This window comes from Triticum dicoccoides, chromosome 7B (assembly GCF_002162155.2).
Source record: "Triticum dicoccoides isolate Atlit2015 ecotype Zavitan chromosome 7B, WEW_v2.0, whole genome shotgun sequence".
In the NCBI taxonomy this organism is placed as follows: Eukaryota; Viridiplantae; Streptophyta; class Magnoliopsida; order Poales; family Poaceae; genus Triticum; species Triticum dicoccoides.
This window is the reverse complement of record NC_041393.1, coordinates 373,309,338-373,329,052: the sequence shown is the minus strand read 5'-3', so window position 1 is coordinate 373,329,052 and position 19,715 is coordinate 373,309,338. Positions and strand designations below refer to the sequence as shown.

General features: G+C 43.1%; 1 long non-coding RNA gene across 2 annotated transcripts in view; it reads right to left on the bottom strand.

The window, feature by feature from the left end:
• Positions 1-9,274: 9,274 nt before the first annotated feature.
• LOC119341950 overlaps positions 9,275-19,715 on the bottom strand; it is an 11,062-nt gene continuing 621 nt past the window's right edge. Inside the window, exons 2-17 of one of the 2 annotated variants that reach the window (XR_005165343.1) lie at positions 19,199-19,287; positions 17,813-18,669; positions 17,522-17,636; positions 14,591-16,278; positions 14,400-14,519; positions 13,431-13,563; positions 13,139-13,253; positions 11,706-11,878; positions 11,353-11,592; positions 10,935-11,087; positions 10,782-10,857; positions 10,442-10,650; positions 10,249-10,372; positions 9,995-10,114; positions 9,523-9,597; positions 9,275-9,446 (exon numbers count right to left, since the gene is read on the bottom strand). This is a non-coding gene — a long non-coding RNA (uncharacterized LOC119341950). Of the gene's footprint in view, positions 9,447-9,522; positions 9,598-9,994; positions 10,115-10,248; positions 10,373-10,441; positions 10,651-10,781; positions 10,858-10,934; positions 11,088-11,289; positions 11,879-13,138; positions 13,254-13,430; positions 13,564-14,399; positions 14,520-14,590; positions 16,279-17,521; positions 17,637-17,812; positions 18,670-19,198; positions 19,288-19,715 lie in introns of those variants that run through there. The other variant, XR_005165342.1, reaches the window with a different exon arrangement.

The window sequence follows — 19,715 nt, the reverse complement described above, 5'->3', positions numbered from 1 at the left end:
TCTCTTTAGGATAGTATCACATATTGGGCGTGACAATTGGCTCAAGCTCGAAGCTCAAGACTCTACATTTTCTATTTTAGTGATCCAAGATCACATTGAGTCTATAGGAAAAGCCAATACTAACAAGAGGGGATGAGGTGTTGCTTAATGGCTTGCTTGCTCAAAGTGCTTAGTGATATGCTCCGAAGCCCTCAACTACTTTCTCACATCCACATATGTCCTAAACCAAAAGTCTAACTCGGCCCCACCGATTCTTTCTATCCGGCGCCACCGAGTTCAGATGTCTAGCCACTGCCACAAACCCTAGGCAAATCGGTCTCACCGATAGGGATCTCGGTCTCACCGAGATGGGATTGTAATCTCTCTGTGTATGTCCATTACCAAAATCATTCACCGAGTTTGAGCAATCGGTACTACCGAGATTACATTGCAAACTCTCTGGTTAGCTTATTACCAAAATCGGTCTCACCGAGTTTGCCTGACCAACTCTCTGGTTAGCTTATTACCAGAATCGGTCCTACCAAGTTTGTGTCATCGGTCTCACCGAGATTAAGTTATGCCCTAACCCTAACCATATCGGTCCTACTGAGTTGCATGTCGGTCCCATCGAAAATCCTAACAGTCACTAGATTTGCTAAATCGGTCCGATGAGTTTCTCAATTCGGTCCCACCGAGTTTGGTAAGTTGTGTGTAATGGTTAGATTTTGTGTGGAGGCTATATATACCCCTCCACCTCCTCTTCATTCGTGGAGAGAGCCATCGGAACGAACCTACAATTACACCATCCATTTTCTGAGAGAGAACCACCTACTCATGTGTTGAGGCCAAGATATTCCATTCCTACCATATGAATCTTGATCTCTAGCCTTCCCCAAGATGCTTTCCACTCAAATATTCTTTCCACCAAATCCAAATCCTGTGAGAGAGAGTTGAGTGTTGGGGAGACTATCATTTGAAGCACAAGAGCAAGGAGTTCATCATCAACACACCATTTGTTACTTCTTGGAGAGTGGTGTCTCCTAGATTGGCTAGCTGTCACTTGGGAGCCTCCGACAAGATTGTGGAGTTGAACCAAGGAGTTTGTAAGGGCAAGGAGATCGCCTACTTCGTGAAGATCTACCGCTAGTGAGGCATGTCCTTCGTGGGCGACGGCCATGATGGGATAGACAAGGTTGCTTCTTCGTGGACCCTTCGTGGGTGGAGCCCTCCGTTGACTCGCGCAACCGTTACCCTTCGTGGGTTGAAGTCTCCATCAACGTGGATGTATGATAGCACCACCTATCGGAACCACGACAAAAACATCCGTGTCTCCAATTGTGTTTGAATCCTCCAATCCCTTCCCTTTACATTCTTGCAAGTTGCATGCTTTACTTTCCGTTGCTCATATACTCTGTGCATGCTTGCTTGATATGTATTGTGATTGTTAAATTTGTGCCAAAACTCCACTCCAACTTAAGGAAGTTACAATTTGGGCCAGCGGCCGGCAGCTCGGCGACGAAGAAGCGCGGGAGTTGAAGCCAGTTGCCGGCCGGGTCATCCGACCACACGATGAACTCCGGCAGCAACTCCGCTGAGTGGAAGCGTGGCCGGGAGGCCGCGCGGCCAGAGCACGCCTTCCTCCACCAACCGGGCTGCCTCGACATGGGCGACCCCCACCACGTGAAGGGCCACCGCCGCGGCCGCGGGGAGCCACGACGAGAGTTGCGGAATGCTTGCGAGGGCGACCGTGTCCGCTCTTCAGCGAAGGAGAGCCAGGCCCTTCCTGGCGAGCCTTCCCCTTCTCCGTGGCCGAAAACCTCTTCACAGGTAACGCTACAAGCAACAGAGCGCGGGAGGGAGAAGTGAGCGGAATGGGAAGAGATGGGTGACGGGGGCTCTCACCCCTCCTCATTTATAGCCCAACGGAGGCCAACCGTCGACCTCCACTATCGCAGGTAATGATAACCCTTTTTGCATGCAGCAGGGATTCATCAAGTCGGGCAATTGCCGAGGCAGCATGGGGAAGCGGAGATGCCCACGTCCAATCAGTCGCCACACGTCGACCAAGGCCGCAGGATATTGGGGCCCGCGGCGCTCCACACTTGCCCCTTGGCTTCGCCGCTAAGCCAAGTCCGAGCACGCCTTGGGCCCGGGGGCTACTCTCGGCATTCTGGGAACATGGGTCCCCAGACTTGCCTACCTGCAGCCCACGGCGTTGCTCCACCAGTGGGCCAGTAAGGCTCGTCTTCGTCAACCATCGCTCAAGACCATCGCGAGGGGCCAAGCCTCGCGGGGTGGATGACACAAGGCCTCCTCAGAAAGGGCCCCACCAGGCAGGCTCCCAAGGGAGGCGGAGAGATCAAGGCGAGGGGTACCTCGCGAGGTTCCCGTGATGCAAGCCATGACGACCAAGGCCAAGCGGGCGCTAGGTGGGCGCCAACATGCGCAGTGTCCCCGTTTCCCCTTTGGTGCTAAGGGGGCAAGCGCAGGCGCGGAGTACCGAGGCATCAAGCAAAGGTTTCCATATTGGTTCAACAAGACAAAGACCAGCGGGACGGCAGGACGGAGGTCATCGTGCAGCCCAAGACAGCGTCACCACCAGTGCCTTTGACAGGCAAAGACCACCTTTAGTCAGGATAGCTTGTACTAGTTGTCCCCTTTCAAATTGGTCGTTGTTGGATCCCTTCCCGCTCAATATTTGGGGAGAGGACCAGGGCGTCGATAAATAGGACTAGCCACCACAGTAGGAGGGAGGACATTCAAATCATCCTCATCCGCATAAGTCCACCAAGCACAAGAACACCTCTCCTCAGGAGGCTGTTCTTCCTTTGTATTGTCCATCATCAGCCCAAGAGGCAATCCACCACCACCACACATAGGAGTATGGTATTACACCACAACGGTGGCCCGAACCTGTATAAATCTTGTGTCACTTGTGTTGAGAGTTCATCGAGCTAGCTTAGAGATCGTGGCGAGGCTGAGAGCGTGATTCGGTAGGGGGAAATCTTCGTGCGCACCCCAGTGTTCGAACCACAAGGGTTTTGCCGGAAACCAAAATGCGACAGACACAAGGCCTCCTCGGGAGCGGCCTCACTAGGCAGGCTCGCGAGGGAGGCAGAGAGATCAAGGCAAGGGGTACCTCGTGAGGTTCCCATGATGCAAGCCATGATGACCAAAGCCAGGCGGGCGCCAGTGAGCGTAGTGTCCTCATTTCCCCTTTGGTACTAAGGGGGCAAGCGCATGCATGGAGTACCAAGACATCAGGCAAAGGTTTCCATATCGGTGCAACAAGACCAAGGCCAGCAGGACGGCAGGACGGAGGTCATCGTGGAGCCCAAGACGGCGTCACCACCAGCGCCTTTGATAGGCGAAGACCACCTTTAGTGAGGATAGCTTGTACTAGTTGTCCCCTTTCAAATCGGCCGTTGTTGGATCCCTTCACGCTCAATATTTGGGGAGAGGACCAGGGCCTCTATTAATAGGACAAGCCACCACAGAAGGAGGGGGATCACATTCAGACCATCCTCATCTGCACAAGTTGGCCAACCACAAGAACACCTCTCCTCAAGAGGTTGTTCCTCCCTTGTGCTATTCATCATCATCCCAAGAGGCAATCCACCACCACACACAGGAGTAGGGTATTATACCACAACAGTGGCCCGAACCTGTATAAATCTTGTGTCTCTTGTTATGTGAGTTGATCGAGCTAGCTTAGATATCACGGCGTGGCTAAGAGCGTGATTCGGTAGGGGGAAATCTTCATGCACACCCCAGTGTTTGAACCTCAAGGGTTTTGCCGGAACCCGAAATCCGACAAATAATTGTGACAAAAACAGGTATCATGATAGATGTGGCGGGCTCCTACTTCTATGACAAAAAATCATGACATGAAATGGGCTTTTCAACGTGGGCGGGCCGGACACGCACCTGCATGACATTCTTTGGGCCATCCATGACATAAAAAATGGTGGTAGAAGTGAGGGTGAGGAAATTTTTGCAGAGCTCCCGGTTACGGTGGGTGGTCGGGGCCTAGTGATGCAGTGTGGTTTTCACGTTTCTATCTGATACGTGCGCGTGGTGCGAGCCATGTTCGCTATAACAAATCCCGAGTGAGGCGTTCACTTACTAAACTCGAGCGATCACACTGCTACGTACCATATTGATCGATCGATCCCTTCGCTACTAGCTGAACCTGAGCGATTCCTTCACTACTAATTGAACCCCCGACCGACTCCTTCGCTACTTAATGAACCCTATCAATCACTACTGCTGCTTACTGAAGCCAATCGAACACTGGTGCGAGACGTAGCTAGCCGCCAGTTGGGTTACTTCCAGATGAACTGTGCTTGTTGTTGTTGTGCGTGCGATATGTAGAATGAGTCGAGACGTGGTTAGTCCAACCGGTTGGTTGGCTGTGGATGAATAGTTCCCTATGGGGGTTAGATGAACAGGACCCCGGCCGTGTTTAGGCAGTTGCCGCTGGATGAACAGGACCCCAAGGAGTCCGTGCCACGGTACGCCACACCCAGACGGCTGGGGGTGGATGAACAGGACCCCTCGAGGCTGGATGAATAGTAGCCTGTGGATGAACAACGGGTGGTGGAAGCTGTAGGAAGTCATGGTGGATGAACAATAGCAGGCGGAGGCTAGAGGAAGTCGATGGTGGATGAAAAGTAGCCATGGAGTCCCATTTTGTAGTACGCCACACTCCTGATAAAATAGGACCCCATTTCGACCTTAGGCACTCGAAGAGAAGTCCATTTCCTCTGTTTTGTGGTACACGATACCCCTCTCTATCAACATGACCCTGTTTTGACTATAGGTGGTTGAACAAAAGTCCATTTCCTCCATTTTGTGGTATGCCAGACCACTCCGGATGAACAGGACCCCATTTCGATCGTAGGCGGTTAAAGAGTTTCATATGAACAGAACTCCGTTTCCTCCGTTTCACAGTATGCGAGACCCCGAGTCTATGAATAGGACCCCATTTCGGCTGTTCCGTCCAAGCCGGTTGGCTCCTGATGAACAAGACGATTCCAACCCAATCAGTTGCCTCCCAATGAACATGACTTTGTTTCCTCCGGTCTGACCCTACCGGTTGGCTACCAATGAACATGACGCCGTCGTTGTACATGATAGAGACCCCGCACCGTATGTATCTACATAGCTATATTTACTTTCTTGCTGCATGGTTGTCAGTGTGGATGACCATCTATGGGGCCATCAAGCCCCTTTGTGGTTCAGCTAGCAAGATGCACAAAGTGCAAAGTGAAAAACCAACCGAAGGCACGGGGACTTTACATAGGTTCGGGCCGCCGCAAGGTGTAAAACCCTACTCTTGCCTTGTATATTGGGTGTATGTGTGAGAACACAAGTACAAGGAGCACTTCCCCAGCAAGGTGCGGGAGGAGAGCAGCTACATGCGTAGTTGTGCAAAGGGTCGGTCCATCCTTGTAAATGTTGCCATGGCAATCGTTTTATAGCATAAGGAGTTACCACAGGGGCAAACCCGTAATTACATGTTGATTAGATAACAAACAGTGCTATCATACCTAATTCTGTCGGACTAAGACAAAAGCATTAAATGCTCTATTAGGTGCCGTGAGGAGGGGAACCCCGGCAAGGTTGCTGTAGCGCTTGTCCATCCGCCTCCTATAATCTTGACACGCCCCCTGGACGGGTGTCATTAAAGGTAAACCTCCTTCCAGCATGTTGCCACGTGCCCGACAAGTCCCACCTAACCACCTAAGGGCTCGACACCCCATCGGTTAGTGACTAGCTACTCGATGAGGTGGAGCGATGGTGGCTAGCGAGAGCTTGCCATCCACGGAGCTTGTCGGGCCTTCGCCTTGCCGGCAAGGGTTGCTCTTGGTGTTAATCTTGAAGTTTTGTCTTACTCTTCTCCGCAGTTAGGCTCTAACAACGGGGTCTTGAATCTTGGTCTTCTAATACACTCCATGATCTCTCAAAGGCTCTTTTGGCTTGGAAATCTTCTCCATGGCTTATGAATCTTGATCTTGGATTTTGGTCTTCCAGCAAGCGCCCCTCCCCCTTGTCGGGGAACTACTGCTGCATGTGCATAAGTCTGGGGTACTAGGGGGGCCGATCCTTAGTACACCAATAGGATCCCACAGGCCTAGGCCACATGCGCATGCGAGGCGTTGTTGGGCTAGGCCCAATAACATGCACAGGCACGCATGGTGGAGAATAACTGTTGTGATCTTTTGCTGTGATCTCAATCATGATGGTCTTTCTGACGCACGTCCAATCCGCGCATAAATGCGGGTCGTGGGAACGTGGACGTTGGGGTTATCATATGATAGTATGCCTGCAAAAGTGTTTGCTGGGGTAACAGTAAAGAACCAGCCTCCCTCACGCCTTCCCCATAAAAAGGCAATCGCGAGGAGATGCTGCTCACTCGCCTCTTCCTTCCCCTACTTTATCTTCCTCCTCTTGCCAAAACCGCTTCCGCCGCCGCCATCAATCTGCATATTGACCCAACACTTTTATCCTTCCCTGAGCTCCAATGGCGCCCAAGAGAGCCAGCGCGGAGGGGGCGAAGCCTGCCAATCCGCTCGACCCCAAGGCAGACAAGAAGAAGAAAGAGTTGGAGGAACTGGAGAGGCAATGGAGAGACAACGCGGTTTTCTCGCCAGCTTCTCTGGATGCCAACGCTCTGATCGAGAGGTATGCTTACATGTGGGGAAGAGATATCCAAGACCACAAGGCTCCAGTGGTTCTCCCTAAAGGCACCAAAGTTCCATCGGATTCATATTCCTTCCTCTGCGCTTATTTTAAAGTGGTCTGGTTCCTCCATTCTTAGACTTTTTGTACGCAATGATGGATATTATTGGGTTTAGACTGTTGTATTTCACCCCAAATGCAATGACATAAGAATGGCAGTCTTTTCTCATCTGTGTGAGTGTATTCTTGGAGTTTCCCCCAATGTTGATTTCTTTCGCCACTTCTTCATCCCCTTAATCGAAGATAAATCGCTTTTCGGCAGCGTGACATGGATCCCTAGAGCCAAAACCAAGCGCCAGTATCTCCCCGGGAAGCTTCATCTTAAGTGGTAGGAGTGGTGGGCGGAATGATGTTGGATTTAGGAGAAGGATTTGCCTCTATTCTGCTTGAGACGGACAATGAGGGTTCAACACAGCAAGAATTGGAGAATGTTTGGTGCTACTGAAAAGAATCTCCGCCTGGCACTGAACCAAATTTCTCGTCTTAAGGCCTCCAAGCTGACCATAGAAATAGTTGGTGCTGACTTCCTCCAGTGACGCATCGTCCTGCTGCAGAAGAGGCAGAGACCTACTTGGGATTACAAGCGAGCTGCCGATATAATGCGGCTGTACCCTGGACATGGAAACAACTTGACTGTTATGGAGCATGCCTGCCTTTGTGAGAAGTTGTTTTGAAGGATCGACACATTCCACTTGCCTGACAGGATCATACCATTGCACATCAACTCCATCAAAACCTCCATTTTGGCAAACATGCTAGAGTGTGATGCCAATGGCATCAACGGAGATTGGAAGTTGCCCTCTCTAGATATTGAAATGGATTGGGGTTCCAACCTGATGAAGGTGGCCTCCCAGAAAGATACATACTTCATCCAGGCTACTAGAGAAGAAGAAGAAGTGGAATTTATCACCAGCAAAGTCGCAGAAGCGGCAAGGATCAAGGTTGCCGACAGTTTTGATGCCGTGGCAGCCGAGAGCGACGATGAAGAGAGTCTGGACGAGGAATCTGCCAGGGAGCAACAGGAGGAGTCTGCCGGGGATGACCCCGGAGAAGCTGAGGTTGCCGGGGATAAGCTTGTTGGAGCTGAGGTTATCGGGGACGAGCCTGCCGGGGCTGAGGTTGCCGAAGAAGCCGAAGAAGAAGAAGAAGCTCCCGGAGGTTCGTAGTGGAAGAGTTGGCTGCGGAAGGTGGCCGACCAAGGACCAATGCGTGCTTCTTTGCCAAGGGCTGGCCCAATAGAGAAGAAGACGACCACCAAGACCAACCGCCAAGAGGAAGTGCCCTGGCAATCTCCCCTGTGTCCGCGGGCTCAGGTACCTTCTTCCCAGCAAAGGGTTGCCAAGGAAACTAGGTCTTCCCAGCCGGAAAGTTTATCTCTCCCAGCACTCAAGAGGGCGAGAGAGACGCCTCCGCCGGCGAGATACGATCTCTCCACTATCCTCGGGTCTAAGGAAGAAAGGTAAATAGAATTGTTTGCTCTCGGCAAGCCTTGATTTGGATTGATATCTGTCTTGACCTGATTTTATTTCTTGTCAGTGATCCAAAACCACTTGTGCACCGAACAAAGCAGGACAAGACTACGAGGCAACAAGATCCCACGACAAGTGCTCGCCAGGGGGTTGTCATCCCAGCAAGCAATGTTGTCGATGACCGTGTGCCAGAAGCACAAGTTGCCGGGGAAGGAGATTTCCTTCCTCAACAAGCGCCAACGGGGTAATCCTCTTGCCTTTCTACACTCCTCACAGAACTTTATTCCCTTGAGTTTTTACTTGCAACCTGAACTTCATTTGCCCCTGCCTTTGCCCCATCCACAGTCCTAGCTTCTCCTGAAGATGGTGAGATCCTTGTGGAAGTGGCAGATATCGCAAAGCCTGCTGCTGAAGAAGCCACCAAAATTGCCGCCGAGGAGAATCTTGTGCAAATTGCCATGAATTTTGGGGAAATCCCTGGAGAATCTGAGAAGCCCACCGGTAACATGTCGAACCCTGACGAGATGGATGTGGAGGAGGTGCCCATCGATGCTGATGAGCTGAACCCCGACAACCAACTAGCGGCGTCAATGTTGCAAGCCCCGCCAAGCAGCTTGGAGCTAGTCGTCTATCAGCATGGGTCTGGAGCCCCCAGTTCGTCTGGCACAATGGGGCTAAATTTTGATGAAGAAATTGCTTAGATTCTACTCCCACTCACCGATCGGGCTCCCGCATACACTGACGCCAATGATAGCGCTAAAGATCTCGCCCATGCATTGCAACAGGAGGGATAATTGAGATGTCCATCAGAACATTCATTGCCATGGCACAAAAACATCCAAATAATGCCATCTGGTGGTGGTAGTGAGGTGCACGCTGAGGTCTAGTAGAAATTTATATTACTCTTGCATTAACAAACACTATTAGAGTGCCCGTGCGTTGCCACGGGCTCTTGAAAAAGTTTACAAGAGTTACATGTTAAATTTCACATGCACAAACAATATAACACAAACACATCTACTGAATAATTGAAGTCAATTTTGCAATGAAAATTGACAACAAAAAGAAAGACTAACGACATGTCCATGTAACAAACTGAGTGATGTTCCATCTAAACATCTATTTCAAAATTATCAATATCTAGAAGATGCGCTTAAGAAATTCTTTAACAATATCATGGAAATTGTCTTTAGCTTCATTCCCACGGTGTTTTAGCAGGTATAATAAAAACTGCTTCCTCAACTCATACCCATACTGCACAAACAATATATATAGTTAGTATGCAAATTTCGCGCTGAAGGTCTTAAAACATGTAACGGACAATACTCACCGCGCAAACCGGCTTGACCAATTCTGTACCGTTCCACTAGAGCATAAAATAAAAACAAAATAGCCAGACATATTCCTGCAACATTTTAAATTAATAGTGTAAAGAATATAGTGATAACAAAAATAAATGTTTATTTTATTATGAATTCATTACCCATCTATACTCGTTGCAATACCGAACGGGAATAAACGTTGCCATTTAGAAATATCGGAATTCCAACTAGGCAGCTTTATTTCGAGTGCTTCTTTGAAATCCCTTGCAAAAAATTTTAATTTCAGTGCATGCCTCAAATTTTTACCCTCTCGCATTTGTGATGTTTGAATAGGGTCCATAATATATATCCGACATGCTTCTTTGTCGATCACGTACAAGATGTATCGGCCGATGGATGCATAGGTAAGATAAATCTACAAGTGGAGCTATTAGAAACAACAATAAACCATGATAACAATAGACATAATATTTTACTTACCATGTTGCACGATGAGATGTTGTTGTCCATCCCATGCCAGCTATCAAATAATGTTGCCAACGTTTGGATAGTTTCCTTCTCGCAAAATTTCTGACCTCTTGTTGACTCTAGCATCATGGACTAAGTAAAAAAATATTGCTTCAGCATGTTAATAGTAATGCCATCTAGAATGCAGAGTTACGATAACTTAAACAAAATCTTAGATCCATGTAGTGTATAGGAGGGTCTGTGAACAATACTCCCTCGTCACATACCAGTATACTCACGGCGGTGTTGAAGCAATCATTGTCCTTAGCCTGCTCCATGTTAAGTATGCACTGAAGTTTCTTAAGAGTTAAGCCCATTGGATCGGGTGTCGAGCTCCGGACCCATTCCTTCCTAATAATTGGATGGTAAGAATAACAATAATATACATGCGCACATTAAATATTCATACATGGTACTTACTCCAAACACCCGACATCATCCACCGACATGATGTAGTTGCAGAGGCCGGCAAGTAATTCACGTTGGTGCATGGCATGATGGTGGCTGGGCAGCACGTTTGTCTTTGACTACGTCAAGTGCATTCTCCAAAATCTCGAGATCAGAATTAGCTAAAGTTTCTTCATCGTCAGGTTGATGGTATATGAAACTTCCTTTTAGCTTATTTAGCTCTGAATCAAGCAAAATGATAGCTAATTTTTGTCAAAAGTGTTTCATATCATCCTAGAAAATATATGTATATATATAAATTGATATAATATTTTGAGATAAATTAATATTATAATGTATAACAATGTAATACCTGGGTGAACTGGTCTGATAATGCATTTGATGTCTAATATTCCATATAATTTAGCATATATAGTCCACATCATACGCTATAATATTATAAAATAATACTTTAGAATAGTGTCTTAATGAAACAAATAAACAAACAAATGTAACAAGTGCTTACCCATCGGTTTATAATGCCTCATAAAACTGCTCTACGAACATATATAGATAGGCCATGCCAAGGATAACTGGGTAGCAGATCATGGATTATTCTAGTTCTACCATATATTGTTGTATGCTATCGATCTCTTTCCTTTTTCCATCAAATGCACACCTATTAATAATTATAAAAGATGTAAAAAATCAGGTCTTACTAAAGAATTAAATTATTGCATTAATTAAATAAAGAACTTATCATTTATTGCATGCCAAGATTAGCTACCGCAAAAAGAAATTCACGACATGCCAAGTAGAAAGATCGTGGGTTGCCACGGGCCTTTGTTTTCTGATTACACATATAAATGTAACGCATATAGTTCAGCCGGGAGTAATTTTGTAGTTCCCCGTCCAAATAATATATAATGCATGGGAAAACTTACATGTATAGAAAAGATAACCCGCAAAAATTGGAAATTAATTGAAATCTGCTTCACTTGCAATGTCATTTGACGATGTACAGACAAAACGGGCAATGATCCAAATAATTATCTGTTACGAACTAAACTCTACTTGCTACGCTTGAGATATTCCCGTACAACGCCAGGAATATGGTCTTTAGCTTCGTTCGCACGCTACTTCAAAAAGGACAATAGAATCTACATTTTCAGCTCATAACCAACCTACACGAGCAATGTATATAGTTAGGATGAAGATTTAGCATGAAATATTTAATAATGTGCAACAAAGAATACTCTGCGTGCATTGTATGTAGAATATGGTCATATATTCTGACCATATATATACAATGTAGTGCCTAACTTTATCCAGATGCCCCTGGATGACTCTCCCATGATGCGGGTTCCTCGACTCCTTTCTCTGCTGGCTCCCATAACAACTTGTTGGGTTGCCTCCACCATGTGTGAATAGAGCATGAATTTTGTAATCTCCCAACATTTTATCACCTGACTAAAAAATTGAATGAAGTAAGAAAAACACTTTTCAATGATGTATCCTTAATAAATGGATTTAACTATATAAATTGGCGAGTAAACAACCGTTTTACGAAAACAAAATAGTGAATTAATCTTTATGCCTCCACATAAAAAACATTTTACAGTCAACTTTCTAGGCAACTTCACAGATGTAAACCTCTAGAAGTTTTCAATTATTATTCCTTAATATCAACAAATTGTAGAGATAATTTTTTGTATCAAATTAAAACAGAACAGGACAAATGATCCTTGCTGTCAACTCCTTGCTATCAACCTATGAACCTGCCTAAGCATGTAAGTTAGTAAATTGCCTAAGCATGTAAGTTAGTAAATTTTCCATTGGTGATGTGTCTCCAAAGCGTCATGTGATATACTTATTTTTATTTGGAGGGATTAGGCATGCTCTTCTACTTTTTTTTCCAACTCCCACACTCAAGAAGTTACAATCTTATCCAAAGATTGAGGAAAAAACCTGATAACCTAAAATAGCATGCAGATGCAGACACTCAAAATTGCACTAGTCCGAAAAGATTGAAGAATGGGGATTTAAAAAATAAAGTTATTTAATTAATGTGCCCCCTTAGTTGAACTTCTTCTATTTTATTGTTCTACACACATTCACTTATGGTGACTTGCATTGTACAAATTTACTACAACACATGGAAAAATATTGTACTCCCTCCGTTCCTAAATATAACTCTTTATAGAGATTCCAATAGAGACTACATACGGACCAAAATGAGTGAATCTACAATCTAAACTATGTCTCTATACATCCGTATGTAGTCCCTATTAGAATCTCTGGAAAGTCTTATATTTAGGAACGAAGGGAGTACTACCAAACATCTCCTAATTATCATAGGTTTATGTATGGATCTCCTAACTATCAAAGGTTCCAATCAACATCCGCGGACCGAATACATGATTCAGCGCATTGCAATGCCGATTTGGCACTTGAAAGACATGGTGTTAGTACTTTTTAGTTCTGTAAACAATTCTTCGAAGGAAAACTCCATCCTTAATCATGTAATTCTTTAACCAGAACCAAAAGATTAGAATTTAGAAACTAATCATTTGTTGTGAGAGAATAGTGTTTGTATGCGTAAAATATTATGTATGCCAATGATATTACCACATGGATTTAGGTACACTGTAGTGAAATTAAATCATAAGATATATATGAAAATAAAACGGGCAACACATCATATGCATGCCTCTGTCACATAGTGCATACCTTTTTCATGACTTTGGCTTGTAAGATGGTAGCAACAACTTCACTTGTTGTCTTCAAGCATCGAGAAACATCAAATATTTGCTGCAGATTTTTCTGTTTCCTAAAGAAAAGCTTACTGAAAAAATTGCCAAAAGTTTACAAATAAAATATAACATAAGAGCATGTTCTTAACGACAAACGATATTACCAGAAAATGAAATCTTGCTGACAACAAGAACTGTATTCAGACTAATATAGTTTCGAGCCCTGGTTTTTAACTAAGGTAATGAGATGTTTTAATAAAAAAAATTACCGTTTACTCGGCTCTTGGTGCTAGTTCTTCTTGAGAAAATTTCAAAGCTTCATGTATTCTTCCGACCCTTCATCAACACTATCAGGTTTTGTGCTTCCAGATGGAAGTATTATAGAGAATTCATACCTAGAATCTGCATGTCAAAATTTGAGTCAAAATAAGAAGTCAAAACCAAATGAAGGCTTCAACTTGTACATATGGTTGTGTCCAAACGCCCAAACCTCTGTGTAAAATGCACAATAAAAACATAAACCCACTTTACAGTAGTTATACAATACTTCACTCAACAGTATACAAACAATATCTTATTCGAACCATACTGTTCAAACCGTATCATGTCCAGGCTCCGGCTAAAAGGAGCACATACAATTTATTCAGTTAAGCAAAGATGTAATTTCTCATACGCATCTATACCTTAGTTTCATTTAGAAAAACAAATTCTAACAAAAAAAAGCATTATATAAAGATAAGCCACATTTCTCAGCCACATTTCTCATACGCATATATAACTTGTTTCATGTAGAAATACTACTTCTGACCAAAAAAAGAACTGCCCACTATGCTATGGGGTATTTTTCAGATGAGAAATCGGCCGTGAAACATAATGGAGAACCCGGAAGGTCCATTAGCACATATATGACTAATGACAACAAATTTAACCACCATTGTCATATCATTGCTCCTGCTCCTGCCATTTAGAAATATCGGAATTCCAACCAGGCAGCCTTATTTCGAGTGGTTCTTTGAAATCCCTTGCAAAAGTTTTTAATTTCAATACATGCCTCAAATTTTTACCCTCTGACGTTTGTGATGTTTGAAAAGGGTCCATAATATATATCCGACATGCCTGTTTATCGATCACGTACAAGATGTATCGGCCGATGGATGCATAGGGAAGATAAATCCACAAGTGGAGCTATTAGAAACAACAATAAAGCATGATAACAATAGACAAAATACTTTACTTACCATGTTGCATGATGAGATGTTGTTGTCCATCCTATGCCAGCTATCAAATAATGCTGCCAACGTCTGGATAGTTTCCTTCTAGCCAAACTTCTGACCTTTTGTTGACTCTAGCATCATGGACTAAGTAAAAAAATATTGTTTCAGCATGTTAATAGTAATGCCACATAGAATGCAGAGTTACGATAACTTACACAAAATCTTAGATCCATGTAGTGTATAGGAGGGTCTGTGAACAATACTCCCTCGTCACATGCCAGTATACGCACGGCGGTGTTGAAGCAATCATTGTCCATAGCCTGCTCCATGTTAAGTATGCACTGAAGTTTCTTAAGAGTTAAGCCCATTGAATCGGGTGTCAAGCTCCGGACCCATTCCTTCCTTATAATTGGATGGTAATAATAATAATAATATACATGCACACATTAAATATTGATACATGGTACTTAATCCAAACACCCGACATCATCCACCGACATGATGAAGTTGCAGAGGCCGGCAAGTAATTCACGTTGGTCGGTGGGCATGATGGTGGTTGGGGCAGGATGTTTGTCTTTGACTACGTCAGGTGCATTCTCCAAAATCTCGAGATCAGAATTAGCTAAAGTTTCTTCATTGTCAGGTTGATGGTATATGTGACTTCCTATTAGCTTATTTAGCTCTGAATCGAGCAAAATGACAGCTATTTTTTGTCGAAAGTGTTTCATATCATCCTAGAAATTATATGTATATATATAAATTGATATAATATTTTGAGATAAATTAATAATATAATGTATAAAAATGTAATACCTGGGTGAACTGGTCTGATAATGCATTTGATGTCCAATATTTCAGATAATTTAGCATAAATAGTCCACATCATATGCTATAATATTATAAAATAATGCTTTCGAATAGTGTCTTGATGAAACAAATAAACAAACCAATGTAACAAGTGCTTACCCATTGGTTTGTAATGCCTCGTAAAACTGTTCTACGAACATATATAGGTAGACCATGCGGAGGATAACTAGGTAGCAGATCATGGATTATTCTAGTTCTACCATATATTGTTGTATGGTGCAGATCTCTTTCCTTTTTCCATCAAATGCACACGTGTTAATAAATGAGAATAGATGTAAAAAATCAAGACTTACTAAAGAATTAAATTATTGTATTAATTAAATAAAGAACTTATCATTGATTGCATGCCAGGATTAGCTACCGCAAAAAGAAACTCACGGCATGCCAAGTAGAAAGCCTGTGCGTTGCCACGGGCCTTTGTTTTCTGATTACACATATAAATATAATGCATATAGTTCAGCCAAGAGTAATTTTGTAGTTCCCCTTCCAAATAATATATAATGCATGTGAAAACTTACATGTATAGAAAAGATAACCCACAACAATTAGAAAATAATTGAAATCCGCTTCACATGCAATGTAATTTGATGATGTACATACAAAATGGGCAATGATCCAAATTATTATCTGTTACAAACTAAATTCTACTTGCTACGCTTGAGATATTCCTGTACAACGCCGGGAATATGGTCTTTAGCTTCGTTCGCACACTACTTCAACAAGTAAAATAAAATTTTCATTTTCAGCTCACAACCAACCTGCACGAGCAATAGTGAGCATGAAGATTTACGTGAAAGATTTAAGAATGTGCAACAAAGAATACTCGGCGTGCATTGTATGTAGAATATGGTTATATATTATGATCATATATATAAAATGTAGTGTCTCACGTTATCAGGATGCCCCTCGATGACTCTCCTATGATGCGGGTTCCTCGACTCCTTTATCTGCTGGTTCCGTAACAACTTGTTGGGTTGCCTCCACCATGTGTGAATAGAGCATGAACTTTGTAGTCTCCCAACACTTTATCACCCGACTAAATGATTGAGTGAAGTAAAAAATAATACTTTTCAATGATGTATCCTTAATAGATGGATTTAACTATACAAATTGGCGAGTAAACAACCGTTTTACGAAAACAAAATAGTGAATTAATCTTTATGCCTCCACATAAAAAACATTTTACAGTCCATTTTCTAGGCAACTTCATAGATGTAAACCTCTAGAAGTTTTCAGTTATTATTCCTTAATATCAACACATTGTAGAGATAATTTTTTGTATAAATTAAAACAAAACAGCACACATGATCCTTGCTATCGACTCCTTGCTATCAACCTATGAACCTGCCTAAGCATGTAAGTTAGTAAATTTTCCATTGGTGATGTGTCTCCAAAGCCTCATGAGATATATTTATTTTTATTTGGAGGGATTAGGCATGCTCTTCTACTTTTTTTTCAGCTCCCACACTTGAGAAGTTATAGTCCTATCCAAAGATTGAGGAAAAAACCCTAAGAACCTAAAATAGCATGCACATGCAGACACTCAAAATTGCACGAATCCTAAAAGATTGAAGAATGGGGATTTAAAAATAAAGTTATTTAATTAAAGTGCCCCCTTAGTTAAACTTCTTCCATTTTATTGTTCCACACACATTGACTTATGGTGACTTGCATTGGACAAATTTACTACAACACATGGACAAATATTGTACTTCCTTCGTTCCTAAATATAAGTCTTTCTAGAGATTCCAATAGAGACTACATACGGACCAAAATGAGTGAATCTACACTCTAAAGTATGCCTCTATACATCCGTATGTAGTCCCTATTACAATCTCTGGAAAGTCTTATATTTAGGAACGAAGGGAGTACTACAAAACTTCTCCTAATTATCATAGGTTTATGTATGGTTTATGTATGATCTCCTAACTATCAAAGGTTCCAATCAGCATCCGCGGACCCCATACATGAGTCAGCGCGTTGCAATTCCAATTTGGCATTTGAAAGACATGGTGTTACTACTTTTTAGTTCTTTAAACAATTCTTCGAAGGACAACTCCATCCTCCATCACGTAATTCTTTAACCAGAACCAAAAGATTAGAATTTAGAAACCAATCATTTGTTGTGAGAGATAGTGTTTGTATGCGTAAAATATTATGTATGCCGATGACACTACCACATGGATTTAGGTACACTGCAGTGAAATTAAAGTGTAAGATATATATGAAAATAAAACGGGCATCACATCATATGCATGCATCTGCCACATAGTGCATACCTTTTTCATGACTTTGGCTTGTAAGATAGTAGCAACAACTTCACTTGTTGTCTTCAAGCATCGAGAAACATCAAATAGTTGCTGCAGATTTTTCTGTTTCCTAAAGAAATGCTTGCTGAAAAAATTGCCAAAAGTTTACAAATAAAATATAACACAAGAGTATGTTCTTAACGACAAATGATATTACCAGAAAATGAAATCTTGCTGACAACAAGAACTCTATTCTGACTAATATAGTTCAAGCCCTGATTTTTAACTAAGGTAATGAGAAGTTTTAATAAAAAAAATTACCGTTTACTCGACTCTTGGTGCTAGTTCTTCTTGCGAAAATTTCAAAGCTTCATGTATTTTTCCGACCCTTCATCAACACTATCAAGTTTTGTGCTTCTAGATGGAAGTATTATAGAGAATTCATACCTAGAATCTGCATGTCAAAATTTGAGTCAAGTTAAGAAGTCAAAACCAAATGAAGGCTTCAACTTGTACATATGGTTGTGTCCAAGCGCCAGAACATCTGTGTAAAATGCACAATAAAAACCTACACCCACTTTACAGTAGTTATACAATACTTCACTCAACAGTATACAAACAATATCTTATTCTAACCATATTGTACAAATCGTATCACGTCCAGGCTCCGGCTGAAAGGAGCAAATACAATTTATTCAGTTAAGCAAAGAGCTAATTTCTCATATGCATCTATACCTTAGTTTCATGTAGAAAAACAACTTCTAACCAAAAAAAGCATTATCTAAAGATAAGCCACATTTCTCAGCCACATTTCTCATACGCATATATAACTTAGTTTCATGTAGAAATACTACTTCTGACCAAAAAAAGCACTGTCCACTATGCTATCGGGTATTTTTCAGATGACAAACCGGCCGGTAAACATAATGGAGAACCCGAAGGTCCATTAGCACATATATCACTAATGACAATAAAGTTAGCCACAATTGTCATATCATTGCTCCTCCTCCAAACTTTTCTGACAGCCCAACAGCGAGGTACAAACTAAAATTAGGATCGTGGGGTTAAGATCGTTGATCTTCTCGATAGCCTTCCGAGCATTTCCCTGACTTGCCCACTTGCTTCACCTCCATCCGGTTGGTGATGGTCCACGAAGTAAATGTGAACTGCACACAAAGCTGCATGAATCACACTTCAGTGAGAGTCCAGTGGCTAAATCTCAAGTACTATTTCAGGAGTATTTCAGGAGTAAGACCGGCCAGATTTAAACATTTTATTTTAAATAGCTTGCTATAGCATTTAGAATATGTTCGCCGCTAAGAGCCTTAGTGCGTTATTAAAACTTGGGCGTGTGTCTATTACAACATATCCTTGGAAATGTACAGTCACAGTTAATGAGAGCTTGTAAACTATGGAAGTACATTAGGTACCAAACGGTCCATCGACAAGTGACTCCACTAATAGTCCAATAAGACATTTGCACCCAAGAGCATCCAAATCAAAGTAGTCCTTGAATTGACTAATAGTAAGATTGTTATTTTAAATAGTAGAAGTATTCTAGAAATTAAGATAGACGAGCAAATCTGCATGGATGATATGAATAATTTTTATCTTCAAAAAGGAAAAAAAACAATTCAAGGAGCACTACGATATTGCAAAGTTACTCTTATCTAGCTGTACAAATGAGTACATCAAGATATTAATTACCTCATCCATGCTGTCATTGCATAGTTCATCTGGCAACTATTAGTTGAGATCAGCATCCAGAACATCACCCTTCTTGATCTCTTGTAGATCTACGCCACAAAAACATTATATCAAACTGCAGAAACATATAGCTAATGAAATGTACAGCAGACATCGACCGTCCGGCAATGCTTATACCGACGTACGACACGCAATGTCGGTGCGCCACTGAGATCCCTTCGAAAAGGTCCTCTAGCGAGATTCCCTTGTTCAACCACGATCTAGGCACGAGGCGAAAAGGCGGCGGCGGCATGCGTACAAGCTGCGTGATAAACTACTCCTAATTGATGCATGCGTTATGGCTATGCATCTTCCAGCTAGGAAGCTGCTGCTAGATGGGCATGCCCCTTTCTCTTAGTAACGATGTGTAGGGAGAAGCAAAACAGGACGATGGCTTAGCAGTCACTGTGTGTTCCTCGAGAGGGGCCCTGGATTTCGGGGGCCCGGGGCGGCCGCCCCGTCTGCCCTCCTCCCCCCC